General features: G+C 55.6%; 1 pseudogene; it reads right to left on the bottom strand.

The window, feature by feature from the left end:
- Positions 1 to 2,817: 2,817 nt before the first annotated feature.
- LOC118606933 lies at positions 2,818 to 2,936 on the bottom strand (annotated as a pseudogene).
- Between the last annotated feature and the right edge of the window lie 11,511 nt (positions 2,937 to 14,447).

The following is a 14,447-nucleotide window of genomic DNA, read 5'->3' as shown; positions in this document are numbered from 1 at the left end:
CGGCCGCCCAGAGGTTCGAGGAGAAAGCGGGGGAGAGCAGGGGGGCTGGCGCGGAGGACAGAGGGGCCGACGGGGTCCTCCCGCCTCCCCTGCGGCTCTGCGCTCCCGGCGAGACTCAGGGCGAGCGCTGGGCGCAGGACCACCGTCTCGGGGCCTCCGGGGGCCTGTCGTTGGACGGGCCGGACGAGGCGCACGGCGTTTATTTAAACTTCCCCAGGCAATGCCGACCTGCGGCCGGAGACCAGGGGCAGCCGCACGGCCTCTCAGCTGCGAGTCGCCGAGGGGGTGGGGCGGGTGCCCGTGTACTCGTGCCCCCTCCCCCGGGAAATCAGAGCCCGGGCCGCCCCGGGCCCCGGGGGGCCCTGTGACAGCGCCCCCACCCCGCCTCCATGTGCCCCGCTCTGCAGAAGAATTTCCAGCCCCTCCTCCCAGCACCGCCAACCTCCTTCTTTCAAAAGAGGCTGGTCAAAGCGTCTGTAAACGCTTCAAAGGGGGCCAAGCGCACAGCCGGCTCATGAGGCCGTGACGGAACTCAAAGGTCCTGGGAAGAGGCGAAGCCGCCGGCTCGAAGGGGCGTTTCTCACGAGGTGAACTCTTCCAAAGAGGAAAGCGTCCGACCTCCCCCGTCCGGGGCACCACGAGCTGCCGGGAACCCCGAGGGACAGAAGAAAACGCCCTTTGTGGCGGAGGAACTGTTTGATAAACGACCAGATATAATGGGTCCGATTCCTCCACCCTTAGATCAGCCGAAGGAACATCCCAATGCCATTCATGGAACAGCGGCCAGAAGACGCGACGTGAAAACATGGGGGGGAAAGAGATACAAATTGGGAGAAGAAAATCCGCGTGAAATACACGTCTTCCAAAAGCGTTTCGAGACGAATTTTCCCTCGTGGAGGTGGGGTGAAGGTTAAAGCGGTAGCGGGTGCCTGGCTGGGCTAAAAAGCTTTCCCTTAGCACTGTCCATGAACTTTAATTCTTCAAGTGAGGACCATGTAAGGCTATCTGCCCCCCCCAAAAAAAAATAAAAGGAAACTGCCCTTATTTCCGGTGTAAATTGTTTGCTATATATAAAAAAAAAAAAAAAAAAAACAGAAAAAACAGAGCTGGCGTCTCCTCCCCCAGGCGGCCTCGACCTCCCTTTCTGTGTCAGGTTCTGGAGAAACAGCGAGCGTTGTCGTGGTCACGTCCAGCAATTCGGGATGGCCGCCGCGGCACGGGAGGCGAGCTCAGGTGCACGTGCCGAGTCCCGCCCCCCCCCCCCCCCCCCCCCCCCGCCCCACTGCGGCCAGGAGGCTCTCGGCAGAGTGACCGCCCGAAAACACAGGACGTTTGCGACTCGCTCCAGGCCGCCTTCGCCGAGCGACAGCTCCCGGGGCGTGCCGTGGAGGCTGGGGACGCGCCGTGAGGGATTGCCCACGGTGCAGACAGAGCGTGGAGTTCAGCTCCACCTTCCACTGTGGGCTCAGGCCCTCCCTAAATCTGAGTAGCAATGGCCATGTTTTCTATATCAGAAAGCCGCCGTGAATATTGATCGTTAATCTAGCCGCTAGCAGCTACGAGACAGAAGCAAGCATTTTGGCAGTCGTCTGTGGACCGGGCAAGTCTGGCACCCGGAGCTCTCCCCGGCAGTGAGGCGCTCGTCTTTTGGGGCTTCTGGATCTTTTTCTTCATGCTTTGTGATAGCGGATGTGCATTCATGGCCTGTGACCCCGGCCATGGACTTCAGATTAAGGCAGAACAGAGTTTGGTCCCATCTCTGTCATTGACCGAGATTTGTAGACTCTCAGGCGAATTATTGAACTGCGTTATATCTCAGTTTTCTCATCTGGAAAATGAGAATAATCATGCTTTAGAAGATCAGAGAGTGTTTTTTATTTACTCGTGCACTTCCTATGCCAAAAACAAAACAAAACAAACAAACAAACGAACAAAAAACGCTAGAACTGTGTGTGGATGAATGGATAAATTTCGATAAGAATTAACGTGGAGAAAGGCAAGAACCTCTCCCAGCGCCTGGCTCATTCTGGTGAGCACGCAGTGAATCTGGTTATGACAGTTACCATCCAAGTTAGACGAGGGGAGACTGAAAGCCTGTCTTTGCCACTTCTCTGACAGGCTCTCGGGTGCCCCGAGAGGAGCCGCTTTTACCCACAGAGCAGGCGCAACAGCCTCGCTCTGGCCGCCAGCCGCCTGCGCGGGAGAAACACCTGCTCGTGGGGAGACCGCGCAGAGCCGCGGATGGCAGGTCACCCGGGGGTCAGCAGAGGCCCCCCCAGACTCTGCTGCTGAGTGAACCCACTCTCACCAGCTTCCTCAGAGCCTGGGGCCTGGCGGAGGGGGCGGGATCCTGGGTTTAACTCTCCGGACCCAAGAGGCAGGGGATGGAGTCGGGAAGAGACGTGGGGCTCTCCGTGGCGCCGTGGGGTGCTCGGATTCCTCATCATCAGCTGCCCCTGGGGTGACTCGGGCCCTGAAGCGGGCGCCGTTGTTTGGAGCCCTCACGTCCGGAGCCTGTTCGCTCAGCACAGTTTCGGTCGGGAAACGTATCCGCCCCCGTATCTCAGCAGCGCCACTGAGAGCAACGGGGTCCTGAAAACGACATTGCACGCCGTTATTAATTAAAAGTAAAATGTTTCATTTCGGGAAATGTGCACTCATGTTCAAACTTACTTTTCTTCATAATATGTTTTCCATCGTCCAACCCTCAGATGCCAACAACAGGCTTTCGAAGAGATAGCTATACGTTAGGACCTTTGTGTCCCTACATTCTGTTGCATTGTGTCTTCTTGTTTTGTTTTGTTTTGCTTTGTTTTACGCCCACAGCACCTGGTCTTCCTCAGTGGTCTCCCATCCACGTACTAACCAGGCCCGACCCTGCTTAGCTTCCGAGATCAGACGGGATTGCGCACGTTCAGGGTGGCGTGGCCGCAGATATATTTGTCTGTTATAATATTAGTAGAAACTTCTCCCTGGGTGACTCCCTATGTAGGTCTCCCAGGTGGATGTCCCCCTCTGAGAGGTGATGGGGTCCTCGGTTTGTGACCTTGCTGGCCGCAAGGAACCTTGCCAAACGTCTTGGTTTGATTCGATCGGCCTGAGGCATAGGAGGAGCAGGGTTGGGCCAGTTTTAACTGGAATTTTCTGCCGCCAAAATCCAGAACTAAATGAGTCTGTTTGTCTCTTCTCTTCTCTCCCCGTCCTCCTCAGGTCGGTTGTAAGAAAGAGAAGTCGTACGAGAGACATCGCGTCCCCACGTCTTTTTAATTTGGTGTTGCCTGCGCAGAACGAGCCCGCAGAACGGGGAGGGAAATCCTGCCCTCCGTTTGTCTACCCGGGTCCTAGTCGGATCTACTCTCGTATTCGGAAGATTAGGCACTTTGTCCTTCCGCTGCGTCTCCATTCCTAAAAGCTCGTTTTCGTTAATGTCGTCACGCACATGCACACGCAGACGCGGAGCCAAAGACTCCTCGGATTTGTTAGGAGAAAGGGCGGCGTCCCCCGGCTTTAGCTTCCTTACCTCCGAGGAAGTCATGTAGTGAGTCTTTTGATATTTACCTCTGGATCTTTCGACTACGTGTTTCTACAGCTATGTCTTCATTACAGAGACATACACTTAGTTTGTCAATATTACTGATTTTCTACAGTCGACTATGAATCTTTGGCTCTCTTCTCCACTCGCGCAATATGCGCACCACCAAGAAACCTCCAGTCACGTGTCCTCTGAAAGGCTCCTCTTGGATCGGTCTCCCGGGGAGTCTGCTGTTTGCATGGGTGGGGGGGGGAAGCGGGGGGCGCCAGGACTGCTCATGGGACACAGCGACCCCGCCCAACCCCCCGCACACAGGCGAAGGGGGGAGGTGGCGCGAAAGGCCCGCACGGCAGTCCCAAGCCGGCGCCTCCAGCTGCCTCGCGCGATTCCACGCCGTCCTGGGACCCTGTCCGGGCACCGCACGGACAAGGCCAGACTCACCTGCTAGAAAGTGAGAAGGCCCCAAAGGAGACGAGCCACTGCCCTGAGCGACGCCAGGGCTGCAGGTGCGCCGGCGAGCCCCGCCGGCCCCAGGACACAGCCGAGCACCGCTCGGCACAAGTTTTCGGCTCACCAAATCGGAAGCCAAATAGTTGCTGTTTTAACCCATCGAGCGTGAGGGCGGGTCGTACCACGGCAGAGGCCAACTCGCACGGCTCACGAAGAGCATGGTTTCGAGGAGTCATGAGGTCGACTTTTCACTGAGCCCGACTCAGGACGGTCCACCCACAGAGGCCGTGCAAACTCGCTGCCGATGGCGCGTTTGAACGACGCGGGCGTGAATAATCACTGTGCCGGGTTCGAGCGTGGTATCGCTCTCCTTACGAAACGGCGCTCCCCGAAAGTTAGCCCGTCAGAAAGGTCGCCACCCGGTTCCATCGCCAGTGCTCACACGGCAGCGCGCAGCTCGTCCTGACACTCGGTGGCTGCTGGCTGCTGGCCCCAGTGACGCCGAGGCAGAAGGGCAGGTCTGCAGAAGCAGCGAGTCACGCGGCGCACTCGGCCTCACCGAGATTCCAGGAGGGCGTCAGCCTCGGTCCATCAAATCCTGCCTCACGCCGGTGAGCGACGCCCCCCGCTTTTGTTTCTGTTACCTTCTTACAGGTACTAAAACAACGAATTAACTCAGTAAGTTGCCCTAGTTGAGATATTACTGGATTTGCCCAAAGTCAACAAGAAAATCAAAAGACTGGAAGACATATGAATGAAGAAAACATGCTAAAGCAAAGTGACCACGCTACACGCTCGTGATAACGCAGTATGACAAAGCAACCACGGCATCGACTACCTGGGCTTCCCCAGGGCCGTGAGGACGTGTGCCCAGCTGAGCCCCGTTGCTGGCTGACTCGTGCGGGTGGGCGGGACTGTGAGTGATTGGCGACCACAGAGGGCACACACCGTGTCCAGGTCGGGGCTAAATATCTCATCGAGGACACAGACCAACTCTAACTAGAGAAGGAAAGGGGGGCCCATGTGGAGAAAAACGTAGCCTCAACGACGCAAAGCACCCATTTCCTGAAGCCCAGGAGATTCGTGTTATTTGGCGAGATGGCCAGAATTTAAGAAGTGAAACAAAAAGCCGATGGTCTAACCCTTCCCACGCTGATTCTGTGAGTTAAGACACAGTAGTTATTTTCCCTCATGGAATCTGAAACAGTGTATTGTTTAGTTGCCAGTTAACAATTAACATCACTAAGTCTCTAACCATAGAACAAGAAAGGACTCTTCTACTTTATTTTATTTTGTAGGTGGGTCCATCACAGAGTTCCTTTTGCAGCCCGTAAAACCGACCTGAAGCTTTCGACGGGGTCATCTCGATGAATGACCGGTGGGAGAAGAAGGAGACTTCACCGAACTACACAAAGCAAAGAGAGCTACGTACTAGAATCAGCAGAACTACCTCGCGGAATTAAAATGCTCGCACCATCGGTAGCTTGCTGGATGCTCCCGAACTCTGTGCCTCTCAAATGTCAGAGAGTTAGAAGCATTAAAAGCACACGCGAAGCAGTAATGCCTTCCAATGATACACTCTCAACTGCACATGCATTCGGCAAACTTTCAAGAAAAGTCACAGGAATACTGCGGGCCGTGGTTTCAAGAGGGAGAAGACGGGCTCAATCCTTGGCTTCCCGGATTTACGAGCTGCTGAGGGCCCCACTAACGCGATGTGGCATGCAGGGGACAGAGGGCTCTGTGAGTACAGACGGAAAGCACCCGACGTGGGTAATAGGGGCCTGAAGGGCCTCCTCGGTGAACGACGTCTCAGCCGAAAAGTGAGGGCTGAGTGGGAAGGAGCCAGGAAACCAATGTGGGAGAAGCCGCGTGCGAGGCAGCGTGCATCGCGTGTACACACGCCCCGCGGCGAGAGGACACAGGGAGGGCTCTGGCGGGAGGACACATGGCCCATCTGTTCGAAGCGCTGGTGCGAAGTCAGGTAGGAGGCTGCGGAAGCGATCGGGGGACGACCTGGACAAGTGTGCACGAGCCATGCCGAAGAACTTGAATCTAACCCTGATAACAATGAAAAACTGCACACCTATCGACCACTGTCTATCACCTATCTCATCTATCACCCATGTATCCGTCTGTCTATCATCTATCTACCTATCTATCATCTACCTGTCATCTATTATCTACCTCTCTATCATCTATCATCTTTCTAGCATCTATCCATCTACCAGAAAGTTCTGAGAGAGCTTAGACATTCTCTTTTGACTGATGACTATACCCCCATGGCTTAGAGCCGTGTCTAATATATCCTGGACACTCGACAAGCTTTCGCTGAATGAGGGAACTCTTGTGTATTTAGCTACGGACTGGCCTGACTAGATTTGTGTTTCAGACAGTGCAGCTGAACGTGGGATCGTGAGCTGAGGCAGGGAGGGTGCCGACCCGCATGCAGACAAGGGACGGAGGTGCGGACAAAGTCACATGCATCACGAGGGTGCTAACATACCCCTTTCAATATCTAATAAGAAAAGCAGACCAAATATCAGTATTATTTAAAAGATTTGAACACTTCAATGAGTGAATTGACCTAGCGACTATATATAGATTATTGGACTCAATAAATGCAGAATGCACATTCTTTTGAAGCATAAACAAGATCTTTGCAGTATTGAATATCCTACAGGGATATCCTATGGGGAATATCCTTTGGGGATCCTAAGGCAGATCCCTAAAATCCATAGGATTAAAGTCATATAGAGCTTATGCACTCATGACAAGACAATTAAATTAAAAATCAAGAACGAAAACTAAGAAAACCTCCAACTTTTACGAATTTGGAAAAACCTCCAAAGGACTCATTTCTTTAAAAAAAATTGAAACACAAATTGAAAAAATATATATATTTAACTGAATGATAATGAAAACACTTCTATTAAAAAACCCATAAGATGCAAAGTCATGCACGGAGGGAAATTTGTAACTCTAAGGTGCAAACTTCAGGGGGAAAAAGAAAGACGGAAATTCAGGGGCTCAGCATTCACCTAAGAAAACGGGATGAACATGAAACATGCACAAGCCAGGCAGAAAGAGGAAAAAGACGCCGGATAGAACTCAGATAGATGGCTGCGAGGAGCCTCGGGCCGTGACGCGTCTGGGCCCGGGTTACCGCGACGCACACGTCCACTTCGAGGTAATTCGTTTGGTTCTAGATTTTTGCTTTAGATGCTTTTTTTGTATGTAAGGGATGTTTTCACGGTAAAAAATAACATAGGCGTTTGTATTGGCAAGAAAACAGAGATGATGGTTATTTAAACTAGCGTCAAGAAAAAGGGGAAAAGAGAGAATTAGGCAAAATCAATAGCTACGGAAGAGTTAAAATGGATCGGATGTGCAGCATGTGAAGCTCCAGATTCTAGCGGAGGAGGCAGTTTGGCACGGCCTGGCTTAGGACGCGTGTGGGTGCCCTGCGGACACACCCGTTCAGAGGCCAGGTGTTACGTGTCACATGTCCAGGAGAGTGGCCTCCACTGGACACGGGAGAGTTGAGAGTGGCGAGGGGCCCTGCGGTGTGGGAGGGAGGGGAAGGCGTGCAGAGACCCCCGCCCGCAGTCTGGCAGAAAGTGTCCCCGTGGAAGCCCGCGGAAGGGAGGGACTCGGGAAGTGACAACGGTCCGTCTGCAGCGTTCGGTGCCACGGGAGGGGGGCGGAGACCAGGGAGGAGAAGGGCCCCCCGTCCACAGCCAGGGGAAGGGGCCCTCGGCAGGGAGAGCTCTCCTGGGTGCACCCCCCGTGGCAGAGGAATACGGTGATTCCCGCGGCCTCTCTTTCCTCTGCGAGGTAGGCGGTAAGGACGCCAAGAATGGAGCAAAGAGAGGAGTGAAGAGAAGTGGCTTTAAGGGCGTGAAGAAAGTTCGGGAAAGGCGGGACGGGGCCGCCGGCCGAGAAGCACGGCGCCACCGGGCGGCCCGAGCCAGGACCAGCGCGCTCACAGTGCTGTGCCGCGGAGGAGCTCCCTTTCCGGGTGGATTTACTACCTGTTTCTCACCTTTAATATTCTTAAGATGCTATTTCCGAATCCAAATCCATCCTTTGCATGCGTCCGAATCGCGAGCTTCTTTTCATCCCGCGGCAGAGTCTCTGACTTGAGAAGCCACCGAGGGCCACGTGCGTAAGGAAGACCTGCAAGACTCCATCGCGCGGGGTGGACGCGCGTGTGTGGCGGGGACCCCCACGCCGCGCCAGGAAGAAAGCACGCAGCGGCGCTGCCGAAATGCCGCGTTCGAACCCGGGGCCGCGGGGCGCCGACGCCCGGTCTCTGAAAACGGGGACTTAATTACTGTCTTTCGAAGTACCTCAGGAGAGTTACCGCGACACGAAGGCCTGCACGGCGGTCAGTGCCGCGGACGCGTGCCCACCAGCTTACAGGCATTTACGCCATCGTCGCCGTCGTCTCTGCCGACGTGTTCCTTCCTGGAAACCTGGGTGCGAGTGCCGCATGTGTCCGCAATCAGCCGCGTGACTCTCAGGCAACTTATCTGAGCTCGTCAATTCATCCACCGAAAACAGAGCTGGTTTGAGGAGAAACACTCTCAGGATTGTTAAAGGCGCAAAATTCTGTATTTATTTCCAACCAGAATTCTAATTTTGACACTTCAGTATCTATCTAAACAACAGGATGGATTTTGACTAGAAGCCAATATAAACGTCTCTTTATCACCATTTTCCAAACTTATGATACAGCGAATTTATTTAAAACCGTGTTTGTAGGTCAAGCCCCGCTTTGTTTTGTTATTAGTGGAAGTTTCTATGTTTTTTAAGAGTAGGAGGAAAAGATTCTGTAACAGGCTAGTGTTGTGAATACAGACAAAACGTAAGAAAAAGGTGTTTTCCCAAATCTGAAGTACGAAGTGTACGCTTTCGCGGGCTACGTTTGGGAAGCGACGTCTCTTTAAGAAAAAACACGCGCCCCAGACTGCGAGGTGGTTAAACCGCTGTGCGCGGAGCACGGCACACGGGCGAGGGTCTCAGCCGCGGACGCTGAGATCTGCCGGCAGCCGTGACATCCTCGTTGCGGATTTCAACACAGTGAGTGCACCCTGGTGCTCCGGCGCGACAGCCCGCAGTGTGCTGTTTGGGGGAGAAACGCAAGCCGCAGAAGCCCACAGGTAGCGCGATCACACGCATACGCCTGCGCGCACAGGGGCACACGCGTGCACACGGCGTGTGTTAGGTGCGTGCAAGACTCTCGAGGAATCCACCCTCACGACTAACGCTGCCGAGTCTGAAACAAGGGGAGGGAAAGGAACAGGCATTTAAAGGGACTGTCACTCTTTACCTCACAGGCTTTGCATCGTATGAATTTACACAATAAACGTTTTGTTCTTTCCCTCTAAATAAGTAAAGCCTGAATGACAAGTCAATCTATAGGAACAATTTCAAACCGACAATTTTAAAGCGATTTGTTAGGAAGAGGGGACCAAAGGAGGAAGCAGTTAACAAGACACTCTATAACTTTAAAGCTATTCCCGTGAGTCAGAATCCCGAGACTCGTCTGATTCTGTCGAAATCCGTCTGCCGTTTACGTGATTGCCATGCGTGCGACGCTTTGCCGAGCATCTCCGTGGACAGCGCGTCTGCTCCTCACGCTGCGTCCGTGAGGCTGGCGCCGTCAGCCCCGTGTTCGTGGGAGGAAGCCGAAGCCCGGGCGGGTAAGGGTCTCAGCAAAGTCACCCCATGAGAACAGAGTGGATGTAGCGTTTGAACCGTAACCTCTACACCTCGGAGCGGGCCACCCTTCCTTCCCCCACTCTTTGCATTAAAAAAAAAAAAAATCGTGAGCAATGTCACGATCAAGCACTGGGAGCTTCGGGAGCGAAACGAGGTCCCTGGGATCAGTTTCCCGCAGGGAAGTTGAACGCCGGCCGTAACCGGTGACTCTGATGTGTCGTCACGAGTTGCCCCTCGGGGGCCTTATCAACAAGTGTGCACTCCTCCCCTGTCCTCTGTGGCCTTCTCATGCCTGCCCTTCGGCCTCATTAAGCGCCCTCGGCGCCCAGGAGGACCCAGCATCGAGACGGCCCTTTGCCGTTCCTTCGCGAAGGGACCCGTGGCCAGGTGCCGGGCGCGGCGTGGGCCTCCCCCACCGAACACGCTTCTCTGTGTTCTCCTGCTCCAGCCGCAGAAACACGAAGCAAGTCCGGTGAGACCAGACCCTACTCCCACAGGAACGCGGCAGGACGGCCGGCATGTCTCCGATGCCAGACGCCGTTCCGAGCTCTTCGCACGCGTTAGCTCCCTCGGCCTTCGTGACACCAAGGCGGTAGCTCCCTTATCTCCGAACTGCAGGTGTGTAAACTGAGGCACGCGGTACGAGTAACGTGCCCGAGTGTGTACGGCTGGTAGGTGACAGAATTGTGCCCCGGTGCAGTCTCGTCCCCTCGCGGCCTTACACACTGCCGGCCCGGAAAGTCGGCAGCCTGGAGCGTGAGGTGCGTCCAGGGGCCACGGGTAGGGCAGCGGGCTCCCCCGGGAGCCTCTGGCTACGCCTGAGCAGTGACCGCTGCCTTCAGCACGACTCCTTGTCCTTCCCCTCGTGGAAGCTGCGTACGCTGTTGACCCTTTACTCTGATGGCCTCGACCTGCGGGCATTTCACGACACTGGCCCCTCACAGGTGCGGCTCTGGGCACAGGGCCAGAGTCCGAGCAGGCGTCACGGTGACGTGACTCCGCCCCGCAGAGGGCTCACTGGGTTCCGACCCCAGTGGCTTCGCAGGGCTCGACGCAGGAGTGGCTGCTCCCCCGGGGGTGTGGGCTCGGGCAAGCGGTGGCAAAGGGGACCCGGGCCCTCGGGGCCCAGGGCAGAGGGGGCGTCCACGCATGTGGGGAACGGCTCAGGGGGAAAGCCCTCCCCTGACAGCTGGCCGTGAGGAGGGGTCAGGAGGTTTGCGGACATCCTACGCCCCATCACCACGGGGAGAATCAAACCGACCTCCCGTCAGAAGGGCGAGCTGACAACCGTGGCCTCCTGCGTATGACGGGGGTGAGGAGCCCCGGCGACCTGGGACTCCCCTCCTTCAAATGCCTCCTTCTCTGCTCTTGGGCCCTGGGCACATGACGCACGCCCCGGGCCACAGCTGATCGAGATACAATCGTGTCGAGTTCACCCGCATCGGGAAGCGCCATCCTTTGGTCAGCGGACTAAAGAGGCCAGCAGGCCCAGCCGTCTGACGGCCTCGCCCGTGGGCGACACGAATCGGCCCGGCTCCGAGAGGCTCAGCAGTCACCCAATGCCGACGTTTACCGATGGGATCGGAATTACGGGGACGAGATGTAAGATGGAATTGGAGAGGAGAATTTAGTGTGAAAGAGGAACTTCAACAGTGCCAACGAATCAAAGAAATATCAGAAGCCGGCGTCGCTGAGTCATCCCGCACGGGAGTCCGCAGGTAAGGACGCACGGCCTGGAGTGGCAGATACGAGGGCACCTCCCGGCAGGTGGAGGAGAAGGCAAAGGCCAGCGCCAGGGCGGGGGGCTTCTCCCAGCAAAGCGCGCCGTGCCTCGTCAAAGATGGCCTCCTCTCAAGTGACTCCTTCAGGCAGCAGGTGGACCGCTGTCGGTTAAACTAATACAACGAAAATCAATGAACCAAGAAGGCACGCTTTTAGGCGTGTAGAATAACGTGCTATCGGTGGCTTATTGGGGCAGCAAAGATAAGTCCGTGTAAAAACGGGAAAGACAATAAGAAAGCAGGGGGTGAGGACGGCAGCTTCCCACGGGCCTCCCGGCCGGGCGAGTGAGCGAGTCCCCCGCCCGCCGGCTGGACTGGGGAGGTGGGGGGCGCGGGGCCTGCTTCTCGGCCCGTCCCGCAGAAGAGCCACATGTGCTCACGCCAGACTCCGAGGGGCGGGGACCCCGAAGACGTGCAACTTCAAGGTCGGCCTGGAGGATCTCTCCGGTGGAGAGACATGCTCCGCGGTGTGGCGGCCACCAGCCCCACGGGGCCACCAGGTACTCGGAACGCAGCCGCTTGACTCCAGGTGCGCCGAGTGCGAAAAACACACAGGGGTCTGAAGACTTAATGCAGACGGGAAAAGTTACCTGTCTCGGTACCATGTGCTTATGCCGACGAAGCGTTCAGATGATAACGTTTTGGACATACGGAGTTAAGTGAAAAACACGTGATTAAAACGGACTTCGCCGAGTTCCTTCTGCTTTGTTAATGGGGCGAACAGAAATTAGAAGTGGCCCACGTGGCTCGCCGATGTCCCCGTGTGCTGCCGTGGCGTTCGGGGGTGGGGCGGGCGCCGACTCTTGCCCCGTGGTCCGCAGACTCCTCTGGGCCTTTTCCGGGGCGCCCAACGCCCCGTGTTCTTCCTTTGCGCTGGCTCCTCCCTTCAACGCAAGCCAAGCAAATCTCTCTCCCAGTTGGAGAAGAAAAGCAACGTCCTGACCCACGACGCTTCCCGCGTGTGATTCTTTCAGGTTCGCGGGGGCTTCGGCTTCGGGGCCGCGAGCGGCGGGAAGAAGCCACGTCGCATCTTCCTGCCAAGACCTGGGCCCGGGTGGCCGTCGGCCTGGCCGGGCAAGGAAAGGAAAACCATGTCAACCACCCGGAGGAGAAAGAGTACCGGTCGGTCTCGGAAAACACACTCCTGCCCCATTTTGTGCCTCACCTTGATTTAAAAAAAAAAAAAAAAAAAAAAGCGTGCAACGAGAGATGACTATGACTCTGGTCAAAATAAGTCTAAGTTACGGTATAAGAAAATATTTAAATGCATAATGTGCGGGGCTCAAAGTCGCACTGGTTTTGCTCATTGTTCTGTGAAACCTCGCTAACCTGAACTTTGAAAAAATGCTATTTCGCAGCTTCTAGATAATTTCAAAAAAAAGCTTACAGCAGACCCGCTAGCAGAATTGCCCACAGGCTTCGCTGCCTGGACGGAGCCCGCCTGCTCGCTCGGAGTCCTTTCCCGCCTTCGGGGTTTCACCTGTGCCCAGGTGACCCCGACTCGCCCGCAGAGCGAGCCCGCCCCTTACAGATCGCGGGAAGGCGAGCTCGGCCCAGGCCCTGCTGATTTAACATCTCGGCGTCTGGGTGCGTCGGGCTGGGTCTGGCGGGCTGGCCGCTTGCCGTCCACGTGATCGCAGACCCTGGAAGTGGCGGCATCGCCGCTCGTTTTGAAGTCGCTTTGGTGACGGCGTGCGCGGCTGACGGCTCCTTGCTGGGCGGAAATCTCTTCGCAGCACAGACGGGTCTCGGACAGCGTGGCAGGTCGGCCTCAGCTCGGCACCACGGCATGTGCCTCGTAAGAGTGCTTAGCAAGCCGAAGGGACCATGATGGCCAAGGGATGAAATATTCAAGACGACAAAATAGCTCCGCGCGGAAAGCGGCGGCTCCAGCCCGAGCCAGGCGCTCCTCCCGGCCTTGCAAGGCGGTGAGAGCCCCGGAGGCTACGCCCGCTCTCGGGCAGATAAACCCCGGGCCAGACACCTCCCTGAGGGCCTCGGGGCTCCCCTCGCCGCCCCGGGAACGGCAGCCTGCCTTGGATCTGGGGAGCACTGTAGGACTAGGCTCCCCGGGTAACCAAGGGAGGCCCCGGCCCCCCGTTGTCGCAGAGTTCTTCGTGGAGCAGATAGGGCCCCTCACGGAGGAGCCCCGCCATTCGTCATCAAGTGTCAGGGCCTTTCACGTTGAATCCCTCGGCTCTGAAGCCAGCCGCTCACGGAAGGTTCAGGGAACGTCCATTATGGAAACGCGTTCCAGGTAAGATTAGCGGCGCCTCCGGCTGTGCACTGACTTGGCGTTCCCGAACCGCCGCCCCTGTCTCAGGAATCACGTGCGCTCTGCTCTTTGGTACAATCTTCTAGTACGAAAGAACTTTAACAAATGAGTATATACTATGTGCGTGTGTGTGATTTCGCCCAGGAATGAATCAGCTGGAAAAAGTTTCTAATACTGATGACAGAACTAAAAAGGCACTTGGTTGCAAATGGAGTGCCTACTGCACGGGCTGGGGGTGGGGGGGGGTCCCCCGGAAAGGGACCCATGGCACAGCGCTTTGCCAGCGTGGTCTAAAGCGGTCCCCGAGCCTTTTAAATCCCTCCATGCTAATCCTGGTGGCTTCGTGTGTGCCTCGTGAACCCATTCTATAATGAACATTTTATTTAAGCCATTTTTAGAGATTAGAATGGAGTTCATTTCCTTCTACTTTTCGTTTACATTTCTTTTAATCCCTTCATTCTATAAACTTAATTGCTATTTTGCTGGTCCCCAAGCTGCTAACCTAAGCCTTCTTTGAGCATTTCTTAGTAATTTTCCTTTACTTATTTACTACGATTTCTCTGTAGTCAGCTAAATGAAACTTGCAGGATATTTCTTGCGTGAGTAAAACTCTGCAGATGGGGCGTTTGCTTTTTCTGTTGTTGTTACAACTAAACGCATTTTATTTGCGATGTTTTCCTCT

The sequence above is a fragment of the Rousettus aegyptiacus genome, unplaced genomic scaffold, assembly GCF_014176215.1.
Source record: "Rousettus aegyptiacus isolate mRouAeg1 unplaced genomic scaffold, mRouAeg1.p scaffold_m13_p_1, whole genome shotgun sequence".
NCBI classification, from domain to species: Eukaryota; Metazoa; Chordata; class Mammalia; order Chiroptera; family Pteropodidae; genus Rousettus; species Rousettus aegyptiacus.
This window is presented reverse-complemented; position numbering and strand designations above follow the sequence as displayed.